This window comes from Dipteris shenzhenensis, chromosome 9 (genome assembly GCF_047967505.1).
Source record: "Dipteris shenzhenensis isolate YYH24624 ecotype China chromosome 9, Dip_SZ_1.0, whole genome shotgun sequence".
Taxonomy (NCBI): Eukaryota; Viridiplantae; Streptophyta; class Polypodiopsida; order Gleicheniales; family Dipteridaceae; genus Dipteris; species Dipteris shenzhenensis.
This window is the reverse complement of record NC_141604.1, coordinates 47,684,926-47,708,292: the sequence shown is the minus strand read 5'-3', so window position 1 is coordinate 47,708,292 and position 23,367 is coordinate 47,684,926.

Genomic DNA, 23,367 nt, shown 5'->3' with positions numbered 1-23,367 from the left:
GATATGATTGGTAACCCGAGAAGTCTATTAGTGAGTGGCCTTGCTTCAATATTTGCATGATAGTTGAGAATTGCATTATCTTTTCTCTATCAACCTGATCATTGATACATTCCCAATGCTTTTTCGATGATCCTTCACTTTTATTTCTGCTAGACTCTTGTGCAAGCAAGAACTTATTGTACTCAATCTCATTTTTTAATTGGCGGTTATTTTCCTTGTCCCATTCTTTGATCACTTTCTTTTCATTACTTGTACCTTCTACAGTCTTGTAAACCTTCCCACAATGTTTCTCAATCATATCAATCTTCAATTGTAACCGTGCCTCCTTTTTCCTTGCCCATGTGCATATTTTACAAATGGCCCACTTTGGTGCATCCCCCATGTCCACTTGTCTACGTCTAACCAACGATATTTGGCTACCCAATCTTCTTGAAAGTAATTGCTGACTTTTTCTCCCAACTTGCAGCTATTATGGTTTTCGTTTCTGACCTTATAACCTTTGTCTTATTTTTAGCCTAGAAGGAATTCCATAAATGCATTTTTGCATCATTAACATCATTTACTTATCATCACTATGAAGGCTATTTAGCACATTAAAACTTTGAGCTACCCATCAACAAGTTGTGAATGCTCTTACACATCATCCTAGATGAAAGAATATTTAAAAAATAACTTTGAATTTGGATATGAGAATAAACACACCCTACCGATTAATTTTAAAACGGTGTATGAAATTACCCCTGCTATAAACATATTTCTGTAAGTCTTGAGAATTAAAATACCCCTCATTTTGAACTCTCATAGTATATATACATTTCCTAGATGGACCCCTTGAGTTCTTTACATTGTGATAAATTTCTAAACATATAAATGCATAGTACATGATGAAATTAAAGTTAGATTTTCACACACACACACACACACACATACACACAACTAAATATAAATGCATAGAAGTACATGATGAAATTAAAGTTAGATTTTCACACACACACAACTAAATATGTGACTGCATGCATATTCACTACTCTAGCTCTATTCATTAATTTAGTTGAATTTTTACCTACTTTTTGCGATCATAAACTGCGACTAAAGAAATACTTAAAATATCTAACAAGACACATTCTACCAAGCCATTATAGAAAATTTCATTCTTTAATTTTGTGTCATTTTACTCATTTGATTATTCTTGCTAAGAATCTACTTGTTGTTTTTGTTTACCTATGTATGTAGTGTCCTTCCATGTTCTTGTTGAAGATAGAAGCATGAAGAGATATATCCATATGACTTGATGAGGGGTAGACATATTGCTAATGATGGGCCTACCATAGGCTTAAGTTAGCCAAATGTACATTGGATGTAAGGGCACAAGTCTTCTTTTGGTGCTTAATTCTATAGATCTAGCCAAATTTTTAAATTGTATATATAATATGTTGGTGAAAGTTTCCAAATATATTTATTTATTATATAAAACTTTGGCGAATTTTCATGGACTTTATTTATAATTTTATAATCTTAAAGGCTAAACCTAGCTCTTTTTTTAATTTTAGTTTCAAATTGTGGCGAATATACTAAGCTTTTATTTTTATAAAAGCGTATAAACTTTCACAAGCCATATAAAACTTTCGCTTATTAACGAAACTAACGCGAAAAAATCATCCTTGCTCTAAAGCAGGATTTGGGTGTGTGGTCTAAATTATTCTCCCCTTGGCCTTCAACATACGGGAAAATCTAATTAAAGGGGGTGGAAAATAGGGGCTCTTTGAAGCTTGTTTTGGATGTGTGCTAGTGCACATGAAAATGGGGATCTAAAGAGCTTTTATTTTGATCTTAATTTGACCAAAAGAGCATTATTACACCTTTTTTACTTCAACACAAGGGTAAAGGGGATCAAAAGGTTTAGAGAAAAGAGGCTGTCTGAAGACCATTGTGGATGCACATGTAAAAATGGGCTTCAAAGAGCCCATATTTTGAGCCCCATTTGACTGAAAGAACCCCTAGATTATTCCCCCTTTATACTTCAATAGAAGGCCAAAGGGAATCAAAGGGGGTGGAAAAAAGGGTCTATTTACCGATGCTAGATTTGAATGTGCATTAGTGCACATCTAAATGGGGGCCCCCATTTCAAGACTCCTTCGACTAGAAGAGCCCTAAATTATTCCCCCTTTACACTTACCCACAAGGGAAAAGGGGAACAAATACGGCAGAAAGTAGGGGCTCTTCATGGCCTATTTTGGATGTGTGCTAGCACACATGAAAATGGGGCTCAAAATAGCCCCTAATTTGAGCCTTTTCTTCTAGAAGAGACCCTAAATTGTCCCCGCTTCCCACTTCATCATCACAAAGGAAAAGGGGTCATGGGGGGGTGGAAAATAGGGGCTTTTTGAATCGTGTTTCTTATGTACACTAGTGCACATCAAGATTGAATTTGGACGAGCTGCTATTTTGAGCCCCCTTGGACAAGAAGAGGCCCTAAATTATTATCCCTTTGCACATTAACATAGCGCAAAGGGGGTGGAAAATAGGGGCTCTCATCAAAATGGTGTCACAAAGAGAGCCTAGTTTGATCCCTATTTGACCCAAAGAGCCCCTCAATTATTTCCCCTTCAACCTAAGGAGTTGCTAAACTATCTCCCCTCCGCCCTTCCTAACAGATGCAAAGGGGGGATCAAAGGGACTCAAGGTAGGGGCTCTCCAAAGCAAAGAGCCCCTATGTTGAGCCTTAGTCCCCTAAATTATGCCCCATTTGATCGAAAGGTCCCTTACATTATTCCTCCCTCTTCCTTCAACATAGGGGCAAAGTGGATTAAAGGGATGGAAAATAGGGGCGAGATCCAAAGATCATTTTGGATGTGCACCAGTGCTCCAAAAGAGCCATTATTTTGATCCCCCTTTGACCAAAAGAGCCCCTTATTTTCCCTTTGCACATCAACATAGGGGCTCTTTATAGGGATCAAAGTTGGTGGAAAATAAGGGCTCTCTAAATTGCATTTCGGATGTGTGCTAGCACAGATCATTATGAATGAATTGGTGTAATCATTTGATGTATATGGTTTCAATTATTGGATGAGTAGTGAGCATCATTGTGAATGAATTAGTGTAATCATTCAATGTATATGGTTTCAAGTATTGGATGAGTAGTGAGCAATATTTACAATTTGCATTTACCAAAAAATAGATCATATATACCTATAAATGAGAACATGAAAAAATCATTCACTCATCTTAACATTGAGAACTCAAAGAGTTGATTATTGATAAAAAAACACAACAAAGAGTTGATTGACATAGTAATTACATATGTGTGCTTTCCCTTATTTCTTTAGGTTATATGAGCCTCTTAGAGAGGGAAGTTTCATCCATCAATAGAGATAATCTAGAAAACAAGTCATAGGTATATGCTATACAACATGACCATTCTTGGCCAAAGGGGCCTACCGAGCAACCTCCTCTTGAAATTTGGTCATGGCCTCATTGATAGGGTTTGATCTCCAAAAAAGAATGTGTAGTTATATGCCATCCAAGATGGATTTTCAAATAACAATGAATATTCTCCAAAAAGAATGTGTAGGTATATGCCATCCAAGATGGGTTTTCAAATAACAGTGATATTCACATAGAAAGAGATATTTCCATTTCAACCTGAATCTATAAGCACATCGACCATCATGCAATCGTGGCAAAACACGACCACTTCCTTGTAGTGTAACCTAGACCAAATTCAAATCACTTGGATGCTGACACGAGACATATCTTGATGATAGTAGAGATGAGGGTGAAACTTGACAGTGGTGAAGGTGATGGAGATGAGGGTGTGGAGCTTGACAATGAGGGTGGTACAAGCACAGTCCTAAACATGAGGGTGGAGCTTGAAAATGAGGGGTGGTGCATGCACAATACCAATTAAACAGGTAGCCATCACCCAAATTACAATGCAAAGTCCCACTTCAAATAGCAAGACCTCACCCCCATTGTTGCTAGTAGCCTAGCTTGGACTAGCTAGTCCTATACATCATTGTTTGTTCATCAAATGCTTTGGACATCGAAGGCTATAACATGTGAGTTTTATAATTCCCATAGGAGAATTTCTTGATTAGCACATGCACAGTCCCACTTAAATATTAGCCATCACCTACATCGTCCCACTTAAATAGCTAAACATTGCCCACATCACTGGTAGCATAGCTTGGCCTAGCTGGTCATATACATCATCATTTGGCCACATAAGATTTTGGACACCAAAAGTCATAACATGTGAGTTAGATGGTTCCCACAGGTGAATTTCTCAGTCAATGGAGCCCCGATCATTAAAACTAGATTTTCTAATGACACTATAAGAAAATTCTAATGGTATAATATCTTATTTTTGCAATAGCTTCTCAATGAGACGATGAATAATATGGTCCTATTAAAATTCAACAAGGGGTTAAGACTAGGGGCTCTTTGGAGACCTGTTTTGATGTGCACTATGCACATAAACAACAAGCTTTAGAGAGATCCTATTTTGGACCCCATTCTAGCTATGTTACCTATTAAGAAGGGGATATTTAAATCAAAGGGGGATAAAAGTAGGGCTTCTTGAAGCCCCATTTTGATGTGTGATAATGCACATAAAAAATTAGACTTTGAGGGGACTTAGAATTCTACCGAATCCTTTTCCCTCTATTTGATTCCTCAATTCAAACCTTTCCTTTAACAAGTGGCCATGAGTTAGAAATTAGGGACTCTTTGGTGCCCCTTTTTGATGTGCACTAGCACACATGATAAACAGGCTTTCAAGACTCCCTTCTTTTGGTGATCATTTTGATGTGCACTAGCAAACATAAAATATAGGTATGAGAGAGCCTTGTTTTAGACCCATTCCATATTGCTTCCCTCAATCAAAAAGGGAAAAGGGGCATTAAATGGGGGTCCATCCAAATCGAAGGAGATTAGAATCAGGGCTCCTCAACCACATCGAGAGGGAAGCAGTAGTGCATCAATTTATGGAATTAATCAAGACTTAGGAATCCATGGAACCCTTTCCCTTGATTTAAAGCCTACATGTCTTTGGTCAAACTCTTTTCCCTTGATTTGATGTTGATATTCATGAGTGACATGACAATTCAAGTGGTGTCTTTGGTATGTTTTAACCAATGGCCATGAGTTGGAAAATAAAGATTTTTTGGTGGCCCATTCAGATGTGTGATAGCACACAAGGGCTTTAAGAATCCCTTCTTAACATCTTTAGAGAGTGTTCTTTTTTTAAACTCAATTCTATTTCTCTTAATTGTAAACATTAACATTAGAAACATGTGAATCAATTAAAAAATGCTTGAGAGTATGCCATAAGAGCTAGGAGCTACTAACCTGAATGGAAGCATTGGGAATCATTGAGAAACTGAAGGCTAATGCTAGTAGACAAAGCTGATACTAGCCAAATGTTGGTGAGAGGCTCTAAAGGAAGTAGCAAGAGAGTCCTAAAGAGAGTCCTAAATAGGGAGACAGTGAGGGTGGGACAATGCTAGAGGGAAAGGGGAAAGTGGAAGCGAGGGAGTAGGATATGGCTACAAGGGAGTGGAATTGAGGGAGAAAGAGGTGTAGTCAATGAGCAAGTCTGAGGAGACTACTAGGGTAGGGAATGATAGGTACTAGGAGATCACATAGGGAAAGGTAGAATTTGAAAATTAATTGGGGATAGGAATCGATGCAAAGGGAGTAGTAGTTGACTTCCAATCCTTGTTGTCAGGGTTAAGAGATACCCTTGGATTTCCTTTAAATGAGTGTGCTCATACAAGAGTATATTGGAGATTAGCAAAAGTAGGGGGATAAAACAAACCATATCCAATATCCTTGAATATACTTCTTTTAGTGAACTGTTGGTGACTTCATCATGAGTTTTGGATTTTGACAGTCCTTCAATAGTAGTTAGGAGTTGTTATTAGGAGTTGTTATTTGCTCTTTTGCCTAGTAAATGGCATAGCTAGTTTGAGGAATAATCTCCTTTGAGTAAGGAGTTTGCTTGAGTGTGGGCAATGGAGTCTCATGTTGCACCTTCCAAGCTATGCATCACTTTGAAGCTATGCCTCTTTGCCTTGAATGCAAAGCCCAAACTCAATCTAACACCCTTAGTGCAAACAAGGAGAGAGAGAGAGAGAGAGAGAGAGAGAGAGAGAGAGAGAGAGAGACAGAGAGAGATTGTCATTTTATTGCTTTTAATGAATAATATTGGTGTCCTCAAGATGGCTCAGGGGTGGGTAATGAAAGGAAATTATTAGGTGCAATGGTGACTACCAGATATGGGTGTCAAGGGTTAGGTAAGAGACTTAGGCATATAATTTTTTTTGCATGCCATACTTTACCCACCAAGAGTGTCTTCATGGCTTTGGGCAAGCAAAAAAAATTGCCATTAATTTGGGTCTTGTATTTTCCATCCAAAGCCAAGATCTAAAGCAATTAACAATTTCTTTTGCCTTCCGAAGGCCAGGTTAGACACTTTTGCTTGGCAAAATTGTCTTCATGGCTTTGGGCACTGAGCGAAAGTGTCTTCATGGATTTGGAGAGGCAAAAAAATTTGCCACCAAAGCCAAGGTCCAAATTCTTTTGTCTTGCCCAAAGCCATGAAGATGCTTTTGTCAAGCAAAAGTGTCTTCATGGCTTTGGGCAGGCAAAAAAATCAACTATTTGCTTCGGCCTTGATATCAATAATATATGAAATAATCACAAAAATCTATGTATCTCAAATAATAGGTTACAACACCATACAAAGTAGAGTTGCAATCTACTTACATAAATATTGTTGTTACCATAGCTTGCAATCTACATACATAAATACTATTGTTACCTTACAATCATAACTTGCCATCGTGCTGAGGTCAGTTAATGACTACAATATTTATACTTTTACAAGGCATAAGATTCATATAGTCACCATATCCCTACACCTAATTCCACTCATCTTGCACCTAATTTTTCTTCAACAACTTGGGAATTATTATTTCCAGTAGTTTAACAAAAATATTAATGTTGGAGGTAGCTATTCCATTCTAGCATTCATATATAGGTTTCTTTTTGCTCTGTAACATCCATGGATAATTTTTGAATGAACTTGCAAAGAAGCAATACGGGTTATGGCAAATTTTTTTAATCTACCCAAAGCCATGAAGACAATTTTTCCTAGCAAAAGTGTCTACATGCTTTAAGCATGCAACAAAAAAAAGCCATTTTTTTTTGGTGATGATTATTTACTACCTATATTTTTGTGTGTATTCTCCTAGATCTATATTTATGTGCATAAGAGAGTAGTGATATTTGAGAACTAATGTAAAAAGTGGAATTCATAATCTCAAGTAATGAAGGTGTAATCTACCATTTTTTCTATCATACTAGAGCCCCTCCAAGGGAAGTATTTATTATTGTATAGTGTGTATCAAAATAGAAGTATAATGCTCAAGGTATTTGATCTTCAGATGGGTTGTATACTCATCTTTTTGCTACTCCAATCTACTCCAATATGGAAGGCATTTGATGAATCTGAAAAGCAAAATATGGTTTACTATTTGTAGGGATGTAGGTGGAAGATGAGTCCCCCTCCTAATGCTACATTATTTGGCCAACTAGATATAGGACCTATGGCTGGCTACCCTATGGCATGGATTGTTTGGCTTGGGCTCCTATGGATCACCTAAGAATCTTCCAAACTCCATCATTTTGTTGTTGTGCAATTTGGTGCACAGTAATCCTCATACCAAGAGCTATCTAATGGGAGGTAATCTTTCGATTGAGCCATCTAGAGTTAGGAAATGCACTATAAAATTCAAGTGCACTATCATATTTTTGTAGTTTATTGTCCTTAAGAAATAGGGCTCCAGATATTGGCTGCATGCCACTATATTCCATGCTGCCATAAAGCTCCATCTTCCATAATGGGTAACTTTTCTCCTTCATTGCCTCCTTCCCAAAGATGGAAATCAGCATATGTGAAGCCATGGATTTGAAGAAAGTGGAACTATGAAATAAACACCGTGTACCATTTTTCACTGCTCTTATAAAAAGGGGCTTCTACGGCATTGGGAGGACAAGGGAGGGAATTAGGAGAGAGGTTTGAAGGCTTCCTATTTTAGGTAAAGGGCTTGTAGTCTACGACCCTCTAACCTTAGTCTATCCAACCAGATCTGAACTAGATCTGCCGAAGACATGGCCCCATCAAGGGCCAAGTGCATGTGTAGCTAGCCTATTCTAGCTTGATGTGGGCTCTTATTAGCCTGTAGAGGGCTTAAATCAAAGGATTCCATGTGGATTGTTGAGGCAAGGCATCAAGTCAAACTCGACATGGATCTCCAAGAACAACCCCTCATGGGCAAGTGCTTTTGCAATCATACTATGGATTGATGCATCCCTTTTGGGCATGTTCTCCCCATTGATAGGGTAAGTTTTTGTTCGCATGACAATTTTATGTGTAGTCCACATAGGTAGTTTTTGATTAGGTGGTTGCCTCTAGATCTACCCTCATTGTTGTGCCACCATTGGGCAGGTAACATTTCAGTCCGTCCCTTTTTCACTCATGGGAATCTGGATGGGGAATTGGAAGACCTCTCCAAATCCTCATCGCAAAATCCCTCTTGGTGCATACCTATATGCCTAACTGCATGTGGCATCTCCCATAACCTTTAGGTTGACTATTCCTGGCAAACACATTTTAGTCTACAGACAACTAGGTTGGATTGATAATGTACATCCATCTACTTCTGATATCTTTGCATTTCCTATTGCAAGGAATCAACATTCAAGAATCCTGAAATCTTCATGATTATGATGTCATATGAATTCCTAAAGTTTGTGACATGGAGTGGAAAAAAGGCAAGTCAATCAATATTGAGAACTATAGTGAATGGAATTTATTATGTTGTTTGGAATGATAAAGATTATGCATTTTAACATTCAATAAGTATCATAGGGAGTGTATGCAGGTGGTCATTCTTCTAGGAGACCAAGGACTTAACTAGTAGATCTATAAATTCAGGTATTTTTATCAGTATATGCAATACATGTGGTGGCATTAGACATGCATTTGTTTGCTTTGATTCTTTTAGTGTCTTTTGTTTTGCTATAAGAAATTGTGAGCTTTGAATTAAGATCATAAGGATCATAGTGAATGGATGGTAACCATGAATGGTTCTAGCTTATGACTTTGTAGTTTTGAGTGATCATGTCTTCCTATAGTATGTATCCTCTAAGGTCAGAAAGACATGCTGGTAGGGAAGAAGGGGATATGAATGAGGTATCCTTTACAGTCATGGGGATGACTAGTACTATTAGCCAAACAACAATTGATCCAATAGTGGAGGTGAGGCCTTTAAATTCTATTCTAGAGCATGGTGACCATCGAGACGGTGGAGGTGATAAAGATTTGGTAGAGACAAAGCCTAGGATGTATTTCGAGAATTTACATCCTCCTTTTCATGTATTTCTAGAATCTATATTGTTTTGGATCTCACCAAAATTGATATGATCTATGTGGTGTATCTTAATACCCATTCATGCCATGTATGGGTCTGCTATTAGTTTATTGAATTTGGGAAATCGTAAGAGAGTGAAGTACTACTTGTTCTTGTAGAGATCAACATGTAAGTTACTATTGCTATAGAAGGCAGATAGTGTACAATGATTTGCTAGTTTCTTATGAGCATTAAATTCTATAGCTATCCATCTTAAATGTATCTATTGTGAATCAATGCACTAGCTTGAGGATAGTTATATCTGTGTGCCATGCAAAAGTGGGATCACAAATAGTTCTTGACACTTATCATTAGTCATTAAATCTAATTTAGAGGAAGTTTCAAAAGCAATGGAGGAGTAGACATGCCACAAATGAGCAAATAATTTATATGTATATTTGCATTATGGCACCTTATGCTGTTATGTATAGATTCTAAATCCATATCCTTGTCTTCAAGTAGGGTTCTTAAAAACATGAAGAGATTCATGAGAACATGTAGTACAGGGGATCTTTTGATGTGAGGAAATGCCATTGATAAGGTTGCCATGATGATGTGGGTAGAATTTCCCTCCAATCTAGGTGTTGCAATATGTGGTTATACTAAAGTAGTGCAATGCTAGAATAATCTAACTACAAAGCTATGTATGGCTACTTGCATGCTTGCATGGAGATTTGTGGTTGGTGAAGGCTTTTTTAACACCACATCATTGCTTGATCACTTGCACGTCATGCAAATAGCTACAAGTCAGTATGGATTTTGCCTTTACCACACAACAATGGTCACCTTGGAGAATGGATACTAGAGGAGGGATCTAATTGAAGATGAATGTAGAAACCAATTTTATGTGTACTTGGTCTAGAGCCAAAACATGATTGGGTTTTACAATTTTTGTTGAAGTTCAAGGAATATATTGCATATGGCTAACACACTTGATTCATAACCTATGCATTTCTCAATGGAATTTGATAAACTTGATGTCCAAACTAGTCTACACATTCTGAACTTGAATTTGAGAATTACACAATTGGCATCTTTAATGAGGTCATTAAACTAATGCTATAATGCCTATGAAGGCAATATCTTGGACTGTTTAGGATATTTAAAAGATTCAAAAACCATCAAATAATTGTTCTACACATATATGGAAGCTATTGTTTATTTCAAAGTAAACTACTTGAGCTTCCCACAAACCAAAGGAGACAACTGATGAGGACCTTTGCTATGGTTTAGGGGGTCTCCAATAATGTGCTAAAAATTGTGATCATACTTTTGAGTGAAAGCTCAATAAAATTTTCTCATTTGGTTGGAAAGGCAAACTTTTTGAAAAAATATACTCAAGACTTATGGAGCTAGTCCATGGTGGTCTTAAAACTTTTAGTTTAGTTCACCCATAAATGGATGCATTAGAAAAATAATTCATACATGTGCAATACTCTTTGAATAAACCACACACTTTTTATCCTTTTGCATTGGTTCATTTTAGAGGCACTACCTTGTGATGAGGGCCATAAGCATGTCAAAGTGGTTCCATTTCTTAATCCATAGCATCAAACCTGCTACTAGTGAACCATTTGGCCTTGCACTTTTTTCAGCCATTTTGGGCCTCTTTGCACTCATTTAGGGGGAACAAGTTGGTGACATGTATAGTTAGAAGTGACAAAATACGGCCGTTGGTTTGTCTCAAAATTTGAAAAACTCCCACTATTGCATTCAAAATTTTCACTAAATTTACTTCTCCCACACTGGTAAAACCTAAATAAAGTACATAGTGCATACCCTTGTGTCACATATGTCCTCCCTTGTCACCCTGTCACTTGAACAGTCTCCTACAGTTTGTGACCTCAACTTCTTCCCCTTCTTGTTTCTTTTTGAATATTTTTTTCCTCACTTCCTTGATCCTTGGGGGCATTTTTCTCTAGGGCTCTTTGTGCTCCTCAGGCTCTCTTGGAAGTTGGAATGCACACAAGTTTTGATTCCTATCATGAAGCTTTAGGTGATTCCTTGTTTCACTTTACAAGCTGTTGTCTAATAACATAAATTGTTTCATGTTTCTTTGTTCGATTTCTTTATTTAAACTAAGAAACCACATGGTGTGATGTTGTTTGTCATGGGTTGTAATAGAGATAGACATAGGTTGCGAGATAGAAAGTTGATATACCCAATCAAGGTACAAAGAGGAGGATGAAGGCCATAGAAATTGATGATATAATATCCAAATGGAAATGGAAGACACATTTTCAATGAATGCAAAGGGAGATACACCTCCTTACTAATAAGCAGCTAACTTCAGAGGCAGTAAATACACCCATTTGAGTAGTGCCATCAAAACAATGAACACGAGTTGTGGTTTTAAAACTGATGTGAGCATTTGAGGTAGCAAATTAGGTCATTTGGGGGACTACTGGCCTTGTGGATTCATTGAATGTACACTCTTCCAATGCCCCAAGAGTTGCATGTCTAAGAGGTCACACACTCTAACTTAAGGGATGGCCTTGACAATGTGAATGGAGTGCATAGCTTAGATCAGCTAGTTGCAAAGAGGGCCACATTAGCTATGTTCTTTTCATATGAAACAAGCATGAAAGGGCTTGGGCACACAACTTTGAAGATGTACATGAATCCAGTGATTGGCCATTGAGTGGAAGTGATACAACCCAATGTGAGAAGCATGTGGGAAAGGGATTAACTACCTAAGTGAGGAAGTCATCAATGCAGTGGCATTGTTCTAGCATAGTAACATGATAGCTTATCGAAATAATAGGGCATCTGTAGGCTATAGATTGAAAACATCAAAATGAGCACATCATACACATGCTTGACACAATGCAGGTTAGTCAAACCTTCCAATGTTGTCTTTGGCTATCTTTTTTCGCAAATCGTTATGTTGGTATAATCTATTTTCATCTTATGAAATTTTGAGGGTATATATATATATATATAGAGAGAGAGAGAGAGAGATGATTAAAGTCTACTAAAGACCGATGGGTCTATGAGACAGAAAGAAAACCTGATACAATGAGCAAAAGGGTGGAGCTATAAAGTGAGCATCCTAACCCATGCTAGAGAAATTGTGTAGACATAGTCATACCTGGCCTCATCATCCTCATAATAGATGTAACTTGATCCAATACAATACAATACAATGCAACATATACAAGGACAGCATGAAATGTCAAGGTACATCCGATGATGGATCGGGCAGTGTAGGCAAGAAGCCCAGATAGATCATTGTTTATTGTCTTGAGGAGTAGTCGATCGTGCCCTATGGTAATAATAGAAGCAAACCACCATGCTGGTGGTAGTTAATATCCTAGTGTGCAACCAACCACCGTGCTGGCGATCATTTATCCTGTATTAGAGGGGTAATCAACCCCTAAAAAAGACCCGAGTAATTTATATCCAAGATTTACTCTTATACATTTTGAATTGGTTTCACTTAGAATGAAAAAGTACTTCTAAGGTTGAAGTTGAAACAAAAAAAAAGACGGGTGAAAACAAAAAAGTAGAGTAGCCAAAGCTCCAAGAGATCAAGTATGCCATCTCGAAAGAACTTCATATTCACACAAGACTTTCAGGATAGTGGCACAACATAGAGCACAGTGGGAGCCTTTAGCAATGTATGTCGCAAATTGTAGGTCCTTATAATATTGAACGCCTTCCCACAGTTCCTCTTGTAATCGATCCATCGATATTGTGGAACACTAAGTACCTCCTCCAATCAATCAGTCTCTTGTAGGGTAATCCTACCTTCATGTCACTTCCTCTTTCCTTCCTTTGAGATTCTTGGTTGCAAGCTTGACCCTTCTTGCTCCTTTCCTAAAGGGGGTTGGTTCCTCCCTTCAGGCTTCCTTTCCTCGCAGTCAGGCTCTCGGGCTTGGCCTTCCTCAATTCGAGCTCCTTGTCTTTTGCAATTTTGCCCAAATGGCAAATTGAGCTATAGCATCTACTTTCTCGTCATAGATAACTGTAGCAAGAAGGTACATTTGATTTGTCCATGACATGGGAAATGGCAAATGACATTCTCTACATACTGAGCTTACATGCACAAACACCCCAAAGCAAAAAATGTGCACAGGGTGGTAGCACGCAAGCCATCAGATCATGTAGTCATCTATGATGGGGGTATGGTAGACCATGCATTTTGGACCCTGTTGCATAGCAGCATAGGCATCCGATTTAACTATTACAGCCATCAATGCCACAGTCTTGCTCTATACATGATGAAGTTGCTTCTTGAGTCTTTCCTCCCTCATCTTAAGGCTACGAATGTTCTCCTTCATTTCCTTCACTCTTTGCTCACTCCATGTAGCAGCTTTATCTTATTCCCTCAGCATCTCTTGAAGCTGCTTAAATTGCTCAAAAACATCAACATGGGCTGTTTTCAAGACTTCCACTATAGTTTGGAAATCTCTCACGATACAACGGATTGCTTTCAAAACTTTCAAAAAAGCCACTGCAAGCTCATGCACAACCCTATCCTAATCTTGCAGGTCTTGTAGCTTACTCTTTGAACTTCCAATAGTGTTTTAAAATAACAACCCCCACTGTGGCTATTTTAACTTGCTCCACCATGGCTGCTTTTACATCCTTCTTGGCCTAGAGAGCTACCTCATTGTCTTCTCCACCCCGGCTTCTCTCTGCCCCATCCTTCTTGGCCTTCAAGCTCTCTCGTAGCTCTTGCATCACCACTCTGGTTTTTGCATTGTCCCTTTTTAGTTCCTCCATCATCTGGCCTTTTTCAATGTTCAACATGTTTTGCGTGTTGTAGAGCCATTTGTAATAAGCCTCCTTTTCAGCTCTCAGATCTTCAAGCTCCTTTTGCATCATTGCTAGCTCCTTAGGAGATCTACTTCATGGTGTGTGGAGCTATAATCGTGAGGAAGGACGAAGGAGACAATGAAGGCAAGAGGGAAAGGATGGCTATATGGCCAGGGTGTCGAGGAGAGGATGGGCCTCAGAGGGAAAGGGTAAGTGTGATATCCATAAATATAGAGGGAACTCCTAGATGGACTAGCATAGAGCCAGTATGGCAAAGAGTGTAGAAATACTAGCACTAGGGGATGACCATTTTTCGAGCAAAATATTTCAAGCATTCGAGTGAAGGGAAAAAAAAAGCTTCCAACTATGTAAAAATATGGCAAAAAAAACCTAGTTTCACTTAGAAATATGCAAAGTATCATAGCAATGCCTATTTTATACACAAAGTTTTACATGAATCTTTGGGAATGGTGAGCAACATAACGGGATGTCTTTTAAAGAAACCCACATGTAGAGTAGACTTCTCTATGAAAGTTCCCTTATGATCCTTCTTACAACTTTTACTTAATAGGGGGTGCCATTGAAAACCCTCTCTCAACCTATCTTCATGAAAGGGTTCCTCCAGAGAAACCTCATTGAAGTAAGCCATCAAGGCAGTTTCGTTGCCGGCGAACCTCTTTGAAGTAGGTCTTCCAAGGTAGTTTCGATGGCGAAACTACCTTGGACAAGACTTTTAAAAGTGACGTAATTTTCACATCCAATGTCCAAATATAGTCATTTAGCCACTCAAATTGATCGAAAAATCCCATTTGAGCACATCTAAGTTAGTTTTTGGAAAATCTTGCATCTATAGTATTAAATATTACATGTATTTTACGAGAGTGATATATAAGCCCAAGTTAATACTTATTTATAATAATTTAAACTTCTTTAAAAACATATCCATAAATATCTTGTTATTTATGCTATAGAAACACTAGAAATATTTTGTCATATTGATATAAATTTTTTCAATACGTAATCATATATGTACAATATTATTACACTGAGAGATTATGAGGAATGTTTCTTAATGGAATTAATTTTCAACACTTTCAAAGATAATAACAGGGGTATAAAGGGATGTCTATGAATAAGAAAATTTATGTTATGTTAAAATGAATGAGTGACTAGTCTGTATATTTTTATGATAAAGGAATGATAAAGGGATCTAGTTCTAGTGAAAATAAAAGTTTAAAAACCATGTTTCCTAAAGAAATACAAATTTTTAAATCTCTTGAAAAACATGCTCGGATACACCTGCTCATAGGTTTTTGCTCGTAAAATTGACACATCCCTGGCACTTCTTCCTTATAGCAACAACAAAATCTTGATACATTGGAGAACTTTTTATGTAGGCTGCATAAGTAACAATCCCGAAGTTTTTTTTGCTCACGTCCTATTTAGAGTGACCCTTTGTTTAGATCTCCACCAATAGTAAGATAGTAGAAATGAAAAAAAGCTCGACAAAAATAGCAGATTAGGCACGATGCACATCTAATCCCACCGTTCAGTTTACAAATTTTTGTTACACACTATTTGCTCCTAGTTAATTTTCCAGCCATTGGCAGTAGCTAATGCTGGTCGATTAAGTGTGAACTCTACTGGCATTTTAGAAATATCATGATGAACAAACTGGATGTATTAGCTCTTGAGAGATCTTGCAGAGTGGGTTGCGTCAGAAGCATTGAAGTAGGATGACAGATATAACGATTGAATGGATGACTTTTGGACTAACGATCAATGAGCGATTGGAAGATTAAAAATCTTTCTTCAATAGATAGAAAGATCATCCTTGACATAATAAAAAGGAAAATTGGAAAAATAAAACACTTTCTTCAACAGTTGGAAAGAGCGTCCTTGATGTAATAAAAAGGCAAACAAACGACAGCCTACAATGATCTATAAACAAGTTGAATTACATTCATGAGGCATACCGTTAAGATGAATATATGTTTGTGTAAATGAGTGAATGGTCCGACCAATAGATGAAATTAGTTCCAGCTAGTGTATGTTGTTCCGGTATGTTTGTCCATATGTGGTCTATAATTGAACCGTGAACTGTTGTTGGTTGTTGAATTAATCATGACATATGCATTTTTGTCATGAATGTTTGCAAGTCTTTATTTTTTTTGTTTGGGTTTGTATAGTTAATGTTGAAGCCTCCTATGATTGTTGGTGTGTCTTTTTGAATGTTTGAAAGGATTTTTTGAAGTGAATATAAAAGCGTAGATGTGGATGATGAAGGAGAATTGTATATGTTTATTACTGCAAATTTCTGGAGCAAATTTCTATAATCATTTTTTATTTTAACAATAGTGTTGTGTGCAATCCTGTAGTATTTGGTATAGCAAAATTTACGAGGGGACATTCTTTGATAGATTGTGCAATAAACATTGGAGTCTTTGGTTGTAAGCTTGAAGTTCTTCAAGGGAAAGTGAACACGAGCATGAGGTGTGCTCATCTTAAAAGAGTATTCACCTTTCTAAGAGTGCATCAATCTTAACGAGGTTAACGTGATAGGCTATGCAATCATGGGACATCAAGGAGGAAATCTCGATGCTCCAAACATCCTAAAAAACTCAAATAGTAATTCCTTATCGTCCTACCTTGTTCCACAATGATTCCCTTCAAATAAGACAAAAGGAGATATAACCCAATACACAAAAGAGCTATATTACAAGAGGTAGTTAGGGAAGGCAAAGAGATCTTAGCATGTATAAAAGGCATGTGGTGCAAGAACTCAAGTTGCATAGACTAGAGATCTTGAGACCCATCTTCATCAAGAATGGAGTCTAGGAGGAGCTCGAGGACCTCAAAATTATGGAAGGAGTTTTTCCATTAATATTTCAAATGTGTTTGCTTGCTCTTATGAGGATTTAGTAGGAGTGATGGAGGCCGTTGCTGTCCACCACATACCTCTTAGCTTGACACCAACACTAACCCTATCAAATTAATCCCAAAACATGCCTCATCAGTAAAGGAAGAACTCATCAAGATGGAGAAAGATCATAAAGGAAGAACTCATTAAGATGGAGAAAGTCGATCTGATAAATGGAGAACTCATAGAAATTTGTTCTTATTGAGTATTTTGAATGGATGTCTCCATTGTTCCAAAGAAAACGGATGTCTTTTGTGCGCACAACCAAGAATTTATTGCAAAATAGGATCAACGCAAACTCCTTTTGTAATGAAGTGGAAAACCTATAAATTCAATAAAATGACTTTTGGTTTAAGCAATACTCCATCTACCATCTCGCAAACTTCATGTGGTATCCCTAGATGACTTTGCCTACAAGGATGGAAAGAGGTATGAAACCAAAGAATTTTCTCTTGAAAACTTCATGTGGTATCCCTAGATGACTTTGCCTACAAGGTATGAAACCAAAGAATTTTCTCTTGAGGACCATCTTCCTCTTTTATTGTTATGTTTCAAAAAGTGTCATACAATTGGATCATACTATTGGGTTACTATTGGGTTTCTACTTGACCCTAAAATATGCAAATTATTTTATGCCGGGAACTTTGTTGGTCATGCCACTTTGTACATGGAAATGTTCCATGACCCCTCAACAATTGTGACAATTCTGACCACAAAGCCATGTTATTGATGTGCAAGCCTTCCTTGGGCAATCTAGATACCATAGGAAATTTATTAGTCGCTTTCTATAGCATTCTCCCTCATACAATTACTTCACCATGGTTCTCCTTCCCAATAAGGCCCTCAAAATGACAATAGACCTTTGATACATTGAAGAGATATTTGGAGTGCACTCACATACTTCTCAACTCATACTAGAACAAAATCTTTCACATCCACATAAATGCTAGTAATAAGGCCATAGGGGTAAGCAAGGCAAGAGCATTGTACTCAACCATCCACGGGATGAAGGGCCTTTAAGCCTACCTCTATATCAATTTTGTGAGCAAATAGTTAAACTTAGCTAAGACCAACTACCATACCATAGAGAGGGAATATTTAGCCATGCTATAGCACTGCAAATATGTCATTAACTTATCTACTAGACTATAAATTTATAATGATTACTAACCATTATGCCATCAAACTTCTCCTAGCTATTTTTTGTCTTTATCTCCTAGCCAATAAACTCATAATGACTACAAACCACTACGCTCTCAAATACTTATCATCAAGACAATTGTTTCCAAATAGGTACAGTGCCAATTATTGCTATTTCAAGAATTGGACTTTGATGTGGTGATATCCTAGATGACCTATAAAATGTTTCTCTATTCCACACAAAGGATATACCACATTGGTATGAGCATGTAGCAACCCTCCTCTCCATAAGTACTTTTCCTCATACCACATTCGTATGTGCATGTAGCAACCCCCCTCTCCATAAACACTTTTCCTCAAGTATTGCAAGATAAAGTTTCTCCCTCTTCTTAAAATATGCTCGGTATGAGATGATAGAAGGATATCTATACCAATGGGATGGGATGATATCTTGAGGAGATGTATAAGTGTCCATGATATTGTAGACATTCTTGAGGATGCACATGCTAGTCCAAGTGGGGGCCATTTTTCAGCCTCAAGTATTGCAAGGAAAGACTATAGTTTGGAATATGGCGACCCAGCTTGTCCAAATATTCAAAGGATTTTGTCAAAAGGTTCCATGCATGCCAAGAGTATTCCCTTGGCCTAATCATTGGAACAACTATCCCCTCATAATCATCATGATGCAATGTAGTTGTCTTTCATTAACTATCTTGTCCCTAAGTAATAAGCATTGTTGTTTTTACTTTCTACTGAAAAGGAACCCAGTTGGGTTTTAACAAAAAAAATTGGGATCCTTGATTACCTTGATGTATTGCTAACACTTCTCACCCTTGAATTTCACTCATTATCCTTAATATTATCCATTCTAGCTAGAGTTGCTATTTTGATAGATCGACCAGCTTATTCATTATATTTCAACCTTTAACTAGGATTATATTTTAACCCTTATATTTCAACCTTTAACTAGGATTACATTTTAACCAAAAACCCAACTACTTATCCCCTAAATTCAATGTAACATTTGGAGTAGAGTTTTTTTTTTTTAAAGGAGATGTAGCTAAGGGTAAGGGCATAACCCATTCCTCACTCACCTCTACCAGTGGAAAACAAAGATTAGGCAATGTATAGAAGTAGGGGTGGAAGGGAAGTTGTTGCTCATGGGACTGTTGGCAAATGGTGTAGTAAGCATTGGATTCTTTGGCTGAGTGCTTGAGATTCTTGAGAAAGAGTGTGCAAGTTTTGAGCTAGCCTTGGAAGAATCTTCACCATTTGGGAGAGTGCATCAATCCCCATGACGTCAAGGTGGTCAAGATATACAATCAATGGATATCAAGGAAGGAACATTTAGGCATCAATATCTAGCTAGAAGGAAGCAACGATTCCTCCCCCTCCTACCTTGCCCCCTTATGATTTTCCTTAAAGTAGGACCAAATAAAGAATGAGAAACTTCCTGCTAAAGGATAACCCAACGCATGAGAGATATGTATTGGAAGAGAACACAAAGAGATTGAAATGTATAGAAGGGATGTGGTGCAAGAACTCAAGTTGGTAGCCTAAAGAACCAAAGCCAATTTTAAGAACTCATTTTTCTTGGGGTTCAACCTGGATTAGATTTCTTAGAGATTAGGTTTAAGAGGATCCTAGAACCTCAAAATTGTGGAAGGTATTGAGTTTTGGGACGTGCTTGCCTAGTCCTACAAGGATATTGTAGGAGTGCTCAAGGGAAATGGAGTCCACCACATACCTCTCAAGACTAGTGCCAAGCTTATGCCATATCCAATCTATCCAATGAATCCTAGATATGCCAAAGTAGCAAAGGAAGAACTCACCATGATGAAGAAAGATTATCTCAAAATTATTCAAGTATGCATGGACTGTCGACCTTTGAATGAGGCCCCGCCTAGTAAATGGGTCATGCCTCAAAAATTAAGGCATATTAGGCACAACTTATTGCCAACTATAGGTGAAGGGCCCAATAAATGGGTCATGCCTCAAAAAGTATGACATATTGCCCACTATAGGTGTGTAGTGTTGAATGGCCATTCTCTTGTTTTTCTCTTCATGTCATGCATTCCCCACCACTTGCCATCCTCTTCTATACTTTGCCTCCATTTTCACTACTCCTTGACTTCTTTTATTCTCTTTTCCCCCTTCCCACATCCCATGACAGCAGGTTTTTTTTAGTTTCCTCCCTCCTTGCGCATTCATCCTCCATCTTTCTTTGTGATCTTCCTTGAAATTCACATGCTTCCTTGCATCCTTCTCCATCCTTTGCGATCTTCCTCAGAATCCTCTTCCCCGTAACCTCCTCCATCTTTCATCACATTTTCTTATTATCCTCCTTCTTCCTCAAAGTTTCTTCCACTCTACCCTCTTCCTCCTTTCGTGTTCCTTGTCCTCACACTCCCCCTCCTTGCTCCTCCTACCCTCTTTTCCCTTGCCTTTTGTGCCCTCATCCCTTTCAACCCCTTCCTCACTCCTGCTCCTTGGGATCCTCTTCGTGTTCCTAATTCCTCCTCCTCGGGATCCTCTTCATGTTCCTCATTTCTCCTCCTCAAAATCCTCTTCTTCTTGCCCTTTAGTGCCCTCATCCTCTCATCCTCTTCTTTGCTACCCCTCCAAACCCTCCTCATGCTCTCCCTCTATACAATCCCCTCACCCTGTTTCTCTCTGCACTACTCCTTCTTCCTCCTCTCTCACTCCCTTCAACCTACTCCCTCTGCCCACTTCCAACTCTTTCCTCCCTCGGCTTCCCTTGCTCCTTGCTCCCTTAGTCCTCCTCAATTCCCGTGCCTTGCTCTACTCTCTTTCCCATTCTTCCTCTCTTGGTCCCCCAATTCCCCTCGCTCTTTCCTCTGGTCCCCCTCTCCCCCCTTGCTCCCTTTACCCCCATGACATTCTCTCTCTACCCACTTCCCATCCTTCTTCCTCCCTTGGTCCCCATGCCCGCGTCTGCACCTCTTCCACATCCTTCTTCCTTTCTTAGTCCCCCACCTCCTAGCCTCATCCCCGACCTTCTTCCTCCCTCAACCTCATGCCCTCCTCTGTAGCCTATCGTGGGCACAAAGATCCTTTTCTTTCTCCTTTCACACTGCGATCATGTCATGAGCTTCTCTTGCTCAATGCCCTCTCTCACCCATCCTTTCAATTTCTTCTCCTCCTACCATAGTTTCTCCACAAATGACTCTCATCGCCACATGCAAGACCTCTATAAAGTCATACTTTCACCTTGTAGCATCCTTTTTAGAGCTTGGACAGTCCTCTTCTACCCTAGTCCATTCTATCATTTTTAGAGCTTGGATAGTCCTCTTCCACCCTAGTGCCTTCTATCCTTTCACTGGAAACTACTTTGTAGGAGCCTTTCCAAAAACACCAAGGGCTTCTAGAGAGTCGACCTAGTTCATTGTGCCCAATGACCACTACATTAAAAGGCACTCCGAATATGTCAAGCTCCTCAAAGGCACAAGTCCTATTGACATCCTGAGTGATATAGATGACCTAGAAGAGGAGAGAGAGCAGCCAACAAAGCATCCAAACATCCATTCTCACCAACATCTTCCACTTCCCTCACTACCTGAACCCACTAAGGGATATGGGTATATGGGAATACCTCAAATTAAATTCCTGAGATGGCAAGTTAAGCCATGGTATTATCAAGCCTAAAACCAACGCTAACACCTATAACATGATCTGCCCTACAAAGAGTCATTCCTTGACATAGTGACAGTGCATGTCAATGTGCTTAGTACAAGCATGAAACACTTGGTTCTTCACAATTGCCAATGCGCTTTGGCTACCACTGAAAATGGTAGTGGGGAAGACGGCCGTCCCAATCAACAAAGAATCATCTAAGCCAAACCCATTCAACCATAGTTGTGAAAGTTATGATGTTCTTAACCTCTTAAGTGTGGAAATAGTTCTCAATTTTAGCTTAGTAAAGAGGCCTATTGTTGCTAACGACAATGACTTGTTGGCATTCTCAAGAAGCCAGAAGATAGGTGGTTTGTTTAAACCAAGCTAGAAAAATAAGTAGGCTAGATAGAATTGATAAGGCAGTGACCCATCACACAATGGTGATCTGCTCCAAAAGGACAGGCATAGTAGCAAGGTCAAATTGAGAAAAATGACGACAATTGTAGCAAGGTCGAGTTGAGTAAAATGATGGCGAAAAAAATGGTGGGTAAATGCTCAACTGTGAGGGTTGCTTTGAAGAAAGGTGACCAGGGAGCAACAAAAGACTATAGATGTATTTAGTGTGATAGAAGGAAATGAGTACAAAGTATAGTAAGTAGGGTGTACATGCAGGGCACACTTACACACCTTAAGGGTGTGTTCACATGTACTTGGGGAAAAAGCTCGTAGTGAGGGAAAAAGTGCCCAAGGTCACTAGCCCTAGTTTACTAGCAACACTACAAAAGTCTACATGCATTTCCCTTATCAATCCCCTTTGAGATGCATCATGTGTAGGTTTTGAATCCAAATAACCTCCCATTGGAACTAGACTTAAAGTCCACTTTCTATCTCTTACCTCTACCCATTCCCAATGGTACTTGGTTTAGATATGATATGATTTGGGAGCAAAATTCTCACCCATTTGTTTTGGTGCACTAGCCCACATATTAAGAGATGCTAAGTTTTCTATGCTTGGCATGCCTATCCCAACATGCTATACGACTAAGGAGGACTATTCATGGTAGTCTTTGTCAAATGCCTTCTTCCCAATCGAAGTAATTTGATATTTTTCATTGTTTAATATGTAACAATGTTCAATATGGGGGTCCGTTCTTCTTGTCTCAAAGGTGTCATGTGTTCCTTCACTTCTAGGATTCTCAATATGATTGTTTGCAATACATCTTGCAAAATATTGCCTCCTTCATGTACACTATAATGTCGAGGGTATTTGTAATGGACATCTTAATGCTACCATAAAAAGTGTTTCATTGGTATGTTGGTATACTAATGCAACGCAAGTCTTGGCATAAGTGTAAAATGGTTTCTACAGAGGGTTTTGATGCTTATACTAAGCATGTTGGTTTTTACAATTTCGTTAAAGTAAAAATTGGGACC